This window comes from Vicugna pacos, chromosome 34, assembly GCF_048564905.1.
Source record: "Vicugna pacos chromosome 34, VicPac4, whole genome shotgun sequence".
NCBI lineage: Eukaryota > Metazoa > Chordata > Mammalia > Artiodactyla > Camelidae > Vicugna > Vicugna pacos.
Window position 1 is genome coordinate 4,914,925 of NC_133020.1, and position 12,233 is coordinate 4,927,157.

Sequence of the window (12,233 nt, forward strand, 5' to 3'; positions counted from 1 at the left end):
ATATTTTTGTTTGAAAAATTATCAGTGTTGGGCATTTTATTCTAATTCATTCAAACCATTGGCTTTCAGGAGATAATAAATATGTCAAAGAAAATATTTGCCTCCTTCCAAAATGCCACTCAAAATCCCCTGACCTTCTTTGCCTCCTAATGAGGGTGAAATTTATGAGGATCAGCTTTGTTTTGTCCTATTTTAGTCATCAGGGTTGTGTTCAGTTGCCTTCTAAAGCTTTATTTATTTATAGAATAAAAGAATCATATGTGTGGAAATAATAACACTTTTGTCAGAAAGTCAGACAGCAGTGAGGAAGCTCTGGGGGTCCAAATGCCACTTTCAGTGGAGCATACTTCCCCCCCCCCCCAGAGCAGGGGAGAGGGAGGGAGGAGGAGGAAGAAATTTCATGCCCTGTGGCAGGGACCCTATGACCATAAATAAGCAAATTATCAAACAATCTGCACTTTTCACCCCAGCGGAGTCTCTCAGCTCAGAGATGGCCCTCCCCCTCCCTCTCTCTCCCCCAACACACATACACACTCTCTCCTCTCACTGACTAATGGCTCATTGTCCATAAATAGAGAAAGAAAACAAACTATTCTTGTGATCCTGGAAATCAACCCAGACAAGACATTTAAGGTTAAGCTTGGAGCACCTTTCTTGGTCACCCTTTCACGTTCTCTGAGAGCTTAGTCCTAGAATCTGATTTAATCTTCTCAGCAAACCTAAAAGCAAGTGCAGTTATGATCAGCACTTTCCAGAGAGGGAAGCTGAAGTCTAGAACAAGAACTGGCTTCATAGGTGGGAGACATGTCCCATGTCAAAGGGCCGGCCCTTAGAGGGGCCCCACACTTGGTTTAATGCTCTGTGGTCGCCATCCTGAAATTCTTAATAGTGTGTTATCGATGGCCCTACATTATCATTTTGCACTGGGCCCCACAAATGATGTCGTTTATCCTTCCAAGAAAGGCTAAATAATGTTCCCAAAGTCCCTGTAAGAGTTTGCTGGGGCTGCATAACAAAGGTTCTGGGTGCCTTAGGCAAGAGAAATTTATTTTCTCACAATTCTGGAGAGTAGAAGACTAAGAGCAAGGTATTGGCAGGACTGGATTCTTCTGAAGCCTTTCTCCTTGGCTTGTAGACGGTTGCCTTCTGCATATTCAGGTGATCTCTGGGATTACGGCCCACCCAAACGACTTCATGTTAACTTAATTACCTCTTTAAATACCCCAGCTCCCAACTCCGTCACATTCTGAGGTATGGCCAGGACTTTGACGGATGAATTGGGAAGGGGGCACACGATTCAGGCCGTAACAGTCCCATAACAACCAGTAAGTAGAAGGGCCACTAAGATGTGTTCCATTTACCCTGCTCTAAGGGGGAAGGGTATAGCTCAAGTGATAGAGTGCATGCTCAGCATGCACGAGGTCCGGGGTTCGATCCTCAGTACCTCCACTAAAGATAAATAAACCTAATTACCTCCCACTGTCTTCCCACAAAAAAAAGAAAATCCATTAAAAAAGAGAGAGAGAGATGATAACCATTCACTCTGCTCTATTTGTCTTCACAAATGCCTGTATAAATATTTATACCTGTATGAACAGGTAAGAGTGGCCCGTCTTCCCACCAGGAGGATAACACAGAAAAGTCAGTACTTGCTATTGTGAAACAAAATGGAAACACATCAGCATAATGACAGCGCTGGTCCAAGCCTCAGCTCTTCCGGCACTGCATCTCCCCCTGGGCCGGTATTGCCTTTTACAACCTGCACAGGCAGACGCCGCTGCCAGAAAAGACAGTCCCTCCCCAATGATAGGTTCTTGAACTGTCTGCCTTCTCATAGATTTCAAAATAGCACAGCGGGCTCTGATGCTAGCCAGGGAAAAAGAAGTCATTACTCTTCTACTCACACGTTAGACAAAGACACCTCTGTGGAGCGCATCCAACGTGCCAGGGGGTAGCCTCCGTATCGCATTCTTTTGCTGGCTCCAAGCTGTGAGCCGTGAGCAGTGAGAGGTTAGTTTGCGGAGATAACCGGGGAGTAAGGTAACTCATTTAAATGATAAAACAGGAAACCCATTTCCAGTTTGGACATGGATAGTGGTTTAATGTGAACAGATCTGGAGTCTGGACTGAAGACCTGGGACTATTATCACACAGAGTGACAAGGAGGGGGGCACCCGCTGTCTTCTTTCGGAAGAAAAGAATTATTTTGTGACAGCTGGGCAGGGAAAGCGTCTGTTGAGCTCTGGCTCGCGGGTGGGGGACAGGAGGGGTGGCAGGTTAGGGACGTCCTGGCTCTGATACTAATGTTGGGCAAGTCGCTTTACGTCTCCCGACCTTAGGTTCTTCTAAGCAGCTTGATGCTTTAAAGTCCCATTCTATGTCTCAAATTCAGTAATTGTTGATGGGATTCAGTAGTGTTCTTTGTACAAATGAGAGCATGACATACAATTTTTTTTATTAAATTCAGTTTCTAGCTATTAAAATGTGATCTTTTAAAATTTGTTATCTTTAAAAGACATTTTCCTTTATGATTAAAAAAAATCATACGTCATTGGGGAAACCCAACAACACCTTGACCAGGTGTTTAAAATTAACATCACTCATGAGGGGCAGATAAACTCTGAATGCCTCAAGATGGCATACTCTGAGGACCCAACATCACATAGGTCATATTCTGGTCTAAAATGCATAATCTGAACCGAATCATGAGGAAACATTAAATAAACCCAAATTGAGGACATTTTGTAAAAATAATTGTCCTCCTCTTTAAAAATGACAGTGGCATGAAAAACAAAGAAAGTTGAGGAAGCTGTTCAGAAAAAAAGGAGATTAAAAAGACAAAGATAAGTAACACATGATTCTGGACAGAATCCCATATAGAAAAAATTTCTATTAAGAGCAATTTTAGGACAATTGACAAGATTAGAATATGGGTAGTATTAATGTATCAATGTTAAATTTCCTAAATTTTATAACCATACTGTTGATCTGTAAGGGAATATTTTCATTCTCAGGAGATTTTATATATATATATTTAAATATTATAAAGAAAAAAGAATGATATATGAAGACTTTGACATGGTTCAGAAAACATATAAAGATAAATTAATAAAGCAAATGGTGGCAAAATGTTAAATATTGGTGAATCTGGGTAAAGGACATATAGTTCTTCATTCTGTTCTTGCAAATTCTTTGTAAGTTTGAAGTTATTTTAAAATGAAACTTTTTCTTAAAGTAATACATGTTCTTTGTATAGAATTTTTTGAAGAAGAAAAATCACTTGCAATTCCTCTACCCAGGAAGCTTTTCTGTATACTGGATTTCTTTTGATGAAGTTCATTGGTGACAGCTGGGCACAGTAAGTGTTTATTGCTTCCAAGTACAAGGGAGGGGAGAGGGTCGCAGATCAGGATCAGTTAAGTTTGTTGGGGCCGGTTATGTAGTCTGGCCAATGATTCCCAAGAGGAAGTCCCCTGGGAGCTTCTAGGAAAGATTTTTCTCTCCGTTGTTTTCTTCTGTTGCACATTGTATCACGGGACCATGTTTGGAGTAGCCATCTTGGGATCGTTAGGGGAAAGCCAAAAAAATGTAAAATAAGGTGATTCAAAACACTGACATCATCGAGCTGCTTAATTAACCACCCCAGCTGCAGACATTTCATCACATGAGGTAATAAATGTCCTTATTCTTTCAGCCAATATCATTTAGGTATACTATTACAGAAAAAGCACCTCACTGTCAAACCTCACTGTTAGATAAGATAATGCAACCATGTGTTCTGCTCGTGTATCAACCACATGTGGCAAAAGCCCTTCCAAAGAAAAACATGTCATGGGACCAAATCTGAATTCTGAGCATGTGGCAAGTTCACCAGCCAGAAGCTAAAGGGAACACAGTTTTCCAGATTGAGACAGGCAGTGTGGGCTTCATGCCCAGAAAGTGAGAAAGGTCCAGCCTTACTCTCTGGTGCAGAGAGGTCCCGAGTACTGGAAAACATAGCTGGACTTTAGACTTGCTAAGGCTTCCTGAAGGGAATTCAGTGTGGGGAGTGGGGAGTGGAGGAAGCAGCAAAGTTTGTAGTCTTTGGACTAGCTCACCATCTGCGGCTCACAGACAGACTGGGTGAAGAGTAGCCATTGGCCATTCCAAGACTATGTCAGTGACCCCTGCATCAATATGGCTCCCGGGAGTAGTGGTCAATGGCAGAGACAGTGCCAGGGAGGAGTAATGTGGCAGTGGTATGTGAAAGCTGTGGCACTGACTGAAGCTGTACTTGACCCAGCAAATATTAATCCACTGATTCATTAATAAATATCTATTGGGCACTTGTGATATTCTAAGTAATACACTTGATGCTAAAGATCCAGGGCTTAACATGGCATTGTTCCTGCTCTCATGGAGCTTACAATCCACTTTTGGGGGGCTGTGTGTCACGTGAAAAGCGTGCCAGACAGATCCAGATTGAAATCCTGACTCTACCATTTTCAGTTTGACCGTGAACAGGTTACTTCTGTGCCTCAGTTACCCTGTGTATAAAAATGAGGATAACCATACCTGGCTTATAAAGTAATTGTGAAGATTAAATAATAAAATGTATCTGAAGTGCTGAACATAGTACATGGAACATAGGAATCACTCGCTAAACGTGACTGTCGTTCTAACTTACTGTTATTTTTATATTATTATATATATTGTTATGGGTATATTATTAGTTAATAACAATTGCTACATTGTTACTAATATTATTATTATTTACATTTGTGTTCTCATACTAAAGATTTTGGAATTTTGCTGAAGTTAATCTGTTCTAAAACTGAACGTAGCCTTTTCTGCAAAACCACCAGGGGAGGGTGGGTTGGGTTCATGTGCTCATCATGTTGGAGTCAAAAAGCATTCATTGCTCTCTTTACCTCAACATCTTTCACATAAATACATGAAAACTTGAATGTCCGAGACTGAAGTTCTCAGGAGGCACAAGACAGTACTCCCCTCACATCAGCCATAATCTCTCCTGGAGAGATCACCTCAGTCCGAGAGGTGAGAATGCACCTTTCCAAACGCAAAGAAAACATCACTTTTGGAAGCGATATGTATCATTCAAAGTGCCCCAAAGCCAGAGGACTTTGGGAAAGAATTTTCCTCTTTCCCTCTAGTGCCTCGCAGACCATATCTCAAGGAAGAAAATATGAAAACAAGAAACAAATTATCTCTGAATGCACACATGGGAACATTCACTGCAGTGTGGTCAGAAGATCACATGTGGTATTGTTTTGAAAAGGCCTGGATCCCTTCAGGTGCAGTCAGTAGGATATCTGGCCATGTTCTTAGTCAAATGCTCTTCATTCAGCAAACTCAGATGTCACAACAGATACTACTGCTTGTTCTTATTCTGGAAAGCCAAACAACCACACAAAAAAACACAGGCGTCTGGTCAAGCAATAGCTCAATCACTAAAGGAACTCCCTTAACTCAAGCACACACGGCTTCATCCTCTCCCTAAGCCCAAATTTCACTCAACTACGTTTAATTACGTCTTTGATGATGGACGCATTAAAACTTTTATTCACGGCCGTTTAATTTCAAGATGGCAGCTACCCATAAATAAAACTTAAGATTTCTCTGGATCCACTTACTAAAGAAAATAAAAAAACTCAACTTAGTTTTAAATTACATATACATGTATAAAACACATGGTTTTAAAAAAATCAAACTGAACTTTGAAAAGTAACAATCTCACCCACCCCTGCTCCCACCTCTGCTTTTCCCCTCCTCAGATCTGAATCTAAGTCTTGAACAATAAGAAGGCATACACAATAGGACTGTAGACTGGCTCACTTCAGATGCCACTGGGCACCCAGGCAGTTTCTGTCTCTCTCTGTGGTAACTCTCGGCCTTGGCTGATGGTTGCAAGTCCAAACTAGATTGTACATTTTCCTCATGGTTGTAAGATGACCTAGAGAATTTCAAGTATCAAACCCACACACAGTGACATCCAAAAGTGAAAAAGAGGTCTTTTCTCTTTAAGATAAAGGAAACTTTTGCTCAGAGACATTCCTTCCTCTTGTAGATATATCTTCAAGTTTCATTGGTCAGAACTGAGTCACGTGGTTACACCTAAACCAATCACCGGCAAGGGGATCAGGCTCACTGTGACTGCTTTGAGCCAGCTAGGATCTGATCCAGAGTCAGACAGGGCAAGGGTGGATACCTGAACTGTAGGGCGAGGAACTGGGGAATGGTGACTGGACAGGCTTTGCTAGATTATTCTACACTTTGCCTTATTTGTTAGGCAAAATCACTTGGAGATTAGTCTGTATCAATAAAATCAGTCAGATTCAAATTAAGAGAAATAGAAAAAAAGGCTTCATCTCAAACAAATTGAAACAAAAACCACATGTCACTTAGTTTGTAACTATTCTGTGACATTGATTATTAATAAATCTCATAAAATCCATGTAGAAAAAGAAATTCAAAAACTGAAATTAAAAAAAAAACCCTAAAAACTAAATTGGTTTCACACCTCATGAAGTTATGCCAAAATTGAAGCTAATCTCCTAGGTAACTAACAGGCCCTTCCTCACACACCCCACCCTCCACTGCAGACTGAGTGTCCTGTGGGCTATTTCTGCCTGTCCCCAGTTCTGCTTGGCCACAGGCCTGGGGACGCTTAATTTGAGGATACTGTGTCATTCGGTCTCAAACCAGGGAGACCAGTACAACCTTAGCCTAAATTCCACCAGCCAATGAACTTCCTTTTGCGTCCTTGGGACCCAGTAAGTACTGCACACTTTGTTGCATTTGTTCCCACCAATCTGTCCTCCCCTCTCCAGCCTGAGGTGGTGACATGGTCTGTACGAATGACTTTAGTCAGGATAACGGGGAAGCCCACCTGCCATACACGGAACGTGTTTTCCTTTTCTCGCTTCCTCCCTTATGATTCCCTACTCCTTTTAAACTTTGACTCTCTCACCTTGAGTATACGTAATTCCTCTTCAGCCTTTAAACATACAGAGCAAAGTAGTCCTTCTCAAGAAATTTATTTTTGTAGTGATTATAATTCTAGTATCCTCATGTTCAAATGAACATATTCCCTGACATTATAGATAATGTGGTATCTGTATGGTCCTAGTTTAGCTTCTGCTCTTGTAGAACTTACATTTCAAGGAGAAGAGACAGATAAACAATGGATCTAATAAGTTAGATACAACAAAATCTAATAAGTTATGTACTATGTTAGAAGTCGTGGCAAAAAGTAGAACAGAGACGAGTAACTGGGAGGGATGGGTTGGGAATGCAAGGATTGCAATTTTAAACATGATGGTCTTGTAGGTCTCATTAAGAAGATGACATGTTTAAAAACTGATGTATAATTCACATACCATAAAATTCACCATTTTAAAGTGTACAATTCTGTGATTTTCTTTAGTACATTCACCAAGTTGTGCAACCATCACCACTATCAAATTCCAAAATATTTCTCCACTCTAGAAGGAAATCCTGTACTCATGGGTAGTCACTCCCCGGTCTGACTCCCCTCAAGCCATTCATCTACCTGTCTCTATGGACTTACCTATTCTGGACATTTCATATAAATGGAATCATACAATATGTGACCTCTTCTGTCTGGCTTTTTCCACTTGGCATAATTTTTTAAGGCTCATCCGTGTTGTAACATGTATCAGTACTTCATTCTTTTTTGTGGTTGAGTAATACTCCCTTGTATGTATTTACCACATTTTGTTCATCCATTCATCAGTTCATGGATATTTGAATTGTTTCTACTTTTTAGCTATTCTCAAATGCTGCTGTGGACATTCATATACAGGTTTTCATGCGGACATTTGTTTTCAGTTCTTTTGGGGATAACCTAGGAGAGTGGAATTACTCGGTCAAATGCTAACTCTACATTAACTTTTTAGAACTGTTTTCCTAAGTGGCTGTATCAGTTTACACTGCCATCAGCAATATGTCAGCGTTCCAATGGCTCCACAGCCACACCAACACTGGCTATTATCTGCCTCTTTGATGGTAGCCAAGAAGATGACATTTGAGCTAAGAGGTGAAGGCACTGTGGGAGTGAGCCATGTGGATATTCGGGGGCAGAGGCTGCCAGGTCGGGGGGCCAGCCAGGGCAAAGCCCTTGAGGTAAGTGTGTCTGATGGGCTCCAGGAACAGCAAGATAGTGAAACTGGAGCAGTGTGATTAAGCAGGCAAGCAGAACAGGATGAGGTGAGAGAGCTGGTGGAGGGCCAAAGACAGGTTGTTGAAGCCCATTGTAAGGACTTGGGCTTCTACTCTAAAAGAAATAGGAAGCCACTGAAGGGTTTTGGAACAGAGAGGTGATGTGATTTGACCTATGTTTATAACCGTATCATTCTGACTGCTGAATTATATTTGTGCAACGGTAGAATCAGGGAAAATCAAAGAGAGAATTAGCAGGTGTTTGCCATAATCGTGGCTTGCAGGGTAGCTGGTATCGGAGGTGGTGAGAAGTGGTTGTACTCTGCATGTGTTTTAAGGTAGAATCAACAAGATTTCCTGCTGGACCGTGAGTGGGATCATGAAAAAGAAAGGAGTCAAAATTTGTGGTTCATTCATTTTTACTGCAAGATGTAGCCTATCAGGAAGTATGTTCAGATTCATTTCTTCCCTATTAGATCAGACCCAGAATTCTTAATTAGATAATCTCTAATTAAAAATATTGCCCAAGATAATAATAGTAGTAATAATAACAACAGTAATAATAACAGTAACAGTAATAATAACAATGCCCTTCTACCTATTAAATATCAGGTCCTTTAATCCAACCCTCTCATGAGGCAGTTATTATTTTCCTCAATATACGTGTGTTGTAAACAAAGATGTGATTATTAACTGAGAGCTCCTATCATTTTTGTCCCTCCTTTCAACTGAGGACCAACCATAAAGAGTCAAGTCTGCACCCCTAGCCATCACCTAGGATGCTGTGAACTCTCAGCAGCCAACACTCTGGGCAGCTGGGGAACACTGCTTTGATCCCATCTGAGGTGGGGATGTGGGGGCGGGGGAAAGGTGGAGACTGGCATCCTGCTGACAGCCAATTGTGAGTTTAATTCAACTTTCATCCAAGTTGAAAGTTCTTTTCACTACAGCATAGCTGTCTTCACTACAAACAAACAACAAATGGTGATTCTGTGACCACTCATTTTCCTTCCTCCTAGTTCGAAACCAAGACCGTATTTGTAACGTGATACCAGTATTTTTAGTACATGATCTTGAGCATAGTAGTTAACTCAATTGAATATGGCATTTTGAAGATCTGAAATGAAAATCCCAATCAACCAAAGCACTGAGCTGAATTACCACATGTAGACATTTACATCATCCTAATATTACAGTACGTTACAAAACATTTCCCTCTCTCAGTAGAGTGGAACGTTGTGACTTCCAGCTTTCCTGCTTGAGATGCTGACAAATTGAAAATAAATTGATGGGAAATAGCACCATTTCCACTTTAAGGATACTTATCCCCCAGGGAAAATTATTCCTAGTCAAAATCCTAATAAAATGTGTCTTGGAAGTTAGTAAAATACTTACTTTTTTAAAGAGTCTAGTTCCCTACCTTACTTCATCACTAGTGCTATATAGTTCTTGCAAGACTAAGTTTTATTTGACATGCTGAAACTCAATACTTATTTTTTGTTTTACAAATAAATCAGCTGAAACTATGGGAATTTACCTTAAGATTATTAAAAAAAATACGTCAAGTTCTGTCCACAAATCAATCTGAATAGTCTTTTTATCTATAAACAAGTTTAACTGTGACTTTTTTTTAATGTCAGCATACTCTCTATCACAAGACCTTTTGAATATAAAACTCATGGTTCCCAGAGCTTTTGGCTTTTTCTCTTTCCATGTATCCTGGAATTTACCTCACCCATCCTCCTCTCCCCCTCCCTGCCCCTAAAAGTTACTCACCTCTGTCTAACCTTGTATGGGATCTCAGCCAAATTGCAATCCCAGGCAACTTTTGCCCATAGCATAGCATGGTAGTTCTTAAACTTTGATCCGCAAAAATTATTAGGGGAAATGATTAAAATAGAAGATACTAGAGGTTCATCCTAGCTCTAAAGATTCAGAACTTCTGGATTTGATGCTCAGACAAATACATAATTAAATATCTCTTTGTGGAAGTCTGTTAGGCATTGTGGCTTGAGAACCACTCATAAGCAAATTTCACATTTCTAGCGACTGGTGTCGTTTTCTGGCTACACTATCAGGAAAAAAGTGGCGTTTGGAGTCTATTCTTTTCTAAGGTTGTGTGAATAATAGCAGCTTTATGGAAGTGAAAACAAGCTGGGTTTTCTCGGCAGCAATCCATTTGTACGATAAGGCCTATCAGAATGGAAACATTATAAATGCAAAGAACGGGGGCTGATCTGAGAAAATTTTCTGTAGAAGAGTTGCAAGGACCTGGTGACTCCTGGAATGTTAAAACAAAAAGATAGTAAAGGAGATGATTACTTCAAGGGTGTGAGAAGAAGGGGACATTGGGAAAAAAGCTATAATGGAAATTATTGAACAAATATTGAATGGAGCACTGGATGAAGTGATAGGGAGGCCACAAGGTAATAATACCTAATTTAATTAATTTCAACAGGTGTACATTGAGTAGCTACTATGTTCACAGCATTGCCCTAAGGCAAGGCATGGTTCCCAAATTCAGATTTGTATTGAATTTAGCTGGGGAGATTTTTAAAAATAAAGTTCCAAGGTCCCATATTAGTTCTGCTGAATCTAAATATCTGGGGATGGAGCTGGAAATCTCTAATGTATGAAGCTTTCCAGGCGATTCTGATACATCCAGTTGAGGACCAGTATTTGGGCATCGCTATTCCAGAATGACCATAGAATGAACGAGGCAGAATGTTTGCTTTAAAGGAATGTGAAAACTACACTGTTGGTGGGAATGTAAATTGGTGCAGCCACTGGGAAAAACAGTATGGAGATTTTTCAAAAAACGAAAAATAGAAGTACCCAGGAATTCCACTCCTAGGTATAAACCCCCCAAAATTAAAAACACCATTTTGAAATGATCCAGGCACCCCAGTATTCATAGCAGCATTATTTACAATTGTCAAGATATGGAAGCAACTTCAATGTCCATCAACAGATGAATGGATAAAGAAAATGTGGTATGTACATACAATGGAATACTACTTAGCCATAAAAAGAATGAAATTTTGCCATTTCCCAGCAACATGGATGGACTTGGAGGGCATTACACTAAGCGAAATAAGCGAGACAGAGAAAGACAAATACTGTGTGTTGTCATTTATATGTGGAATCTTGAAAAATGCAACAAACTCATGAATATAACAAAAAAGAAGTAGACTCACGGATATAGAGGACAAACTAGTTGTTACCAGCACAGGTGGAGAGAGGGGCAAAATAGGGGTGGGGGAGAGGAAGGCACAAACTACTGGGTGTAAGATAAGCTCAGGGATGTACTGTGTAACGTGGGGAACAGAGCCAATATTTTGTAATAACTGTAAATGGAAATAACCTTTAAAAACTGTATATAATTTTAAAACTTTTTTTTAAAAATAGAGGAACATACTAACTCTTATTTTGAGCAATATATTCTACTAAGTTTCCTGTCTCTTCCTTATATCCATGGCTTCTAAGTTTTACTCATGATATTTTTCTCTGAAATGCCTTTTCCTTCTCTCTGTCATATCCATCCTTCAAGACCCATTCAAATGTGAGTAGTAACCTACAATGAAAAATAAGAAAACACATGTACGTATAAGTATGACTGAAATATTACGTGTACACCAGAAATTGACACATTGTAAACTGACTATACTTCAATTGAAAAAACCAAAAAACAAAAAGAAAACAAAACTACTGCATCAATTAGACTTCATTTTTAAAAAAATAAATAACAGAACCAACACTGGCTACCTTTAGCAGAAAAAGATATAAGCTAGTTAACAAAATTGAAGTTCCCATCATTTCCCTTCTTTGTATGATTCTTCTGAAAATTCTTATTCTTAGAGAATGTCTGACTCAGCATATTTGCAACTTTCGTTACTTGGAAGACAGCAGGCATTGACTGAAAGATCACCTACAATTACACTTACTGAGGACAGAAAGTCCCTTCAAAGCAAAATTAGGATGCTGTTACAAAAAGGAGAAATGAAGGTTAGGGAGCAAAACCAAGAAATGTCCACTCCAACCAAAATATGGCC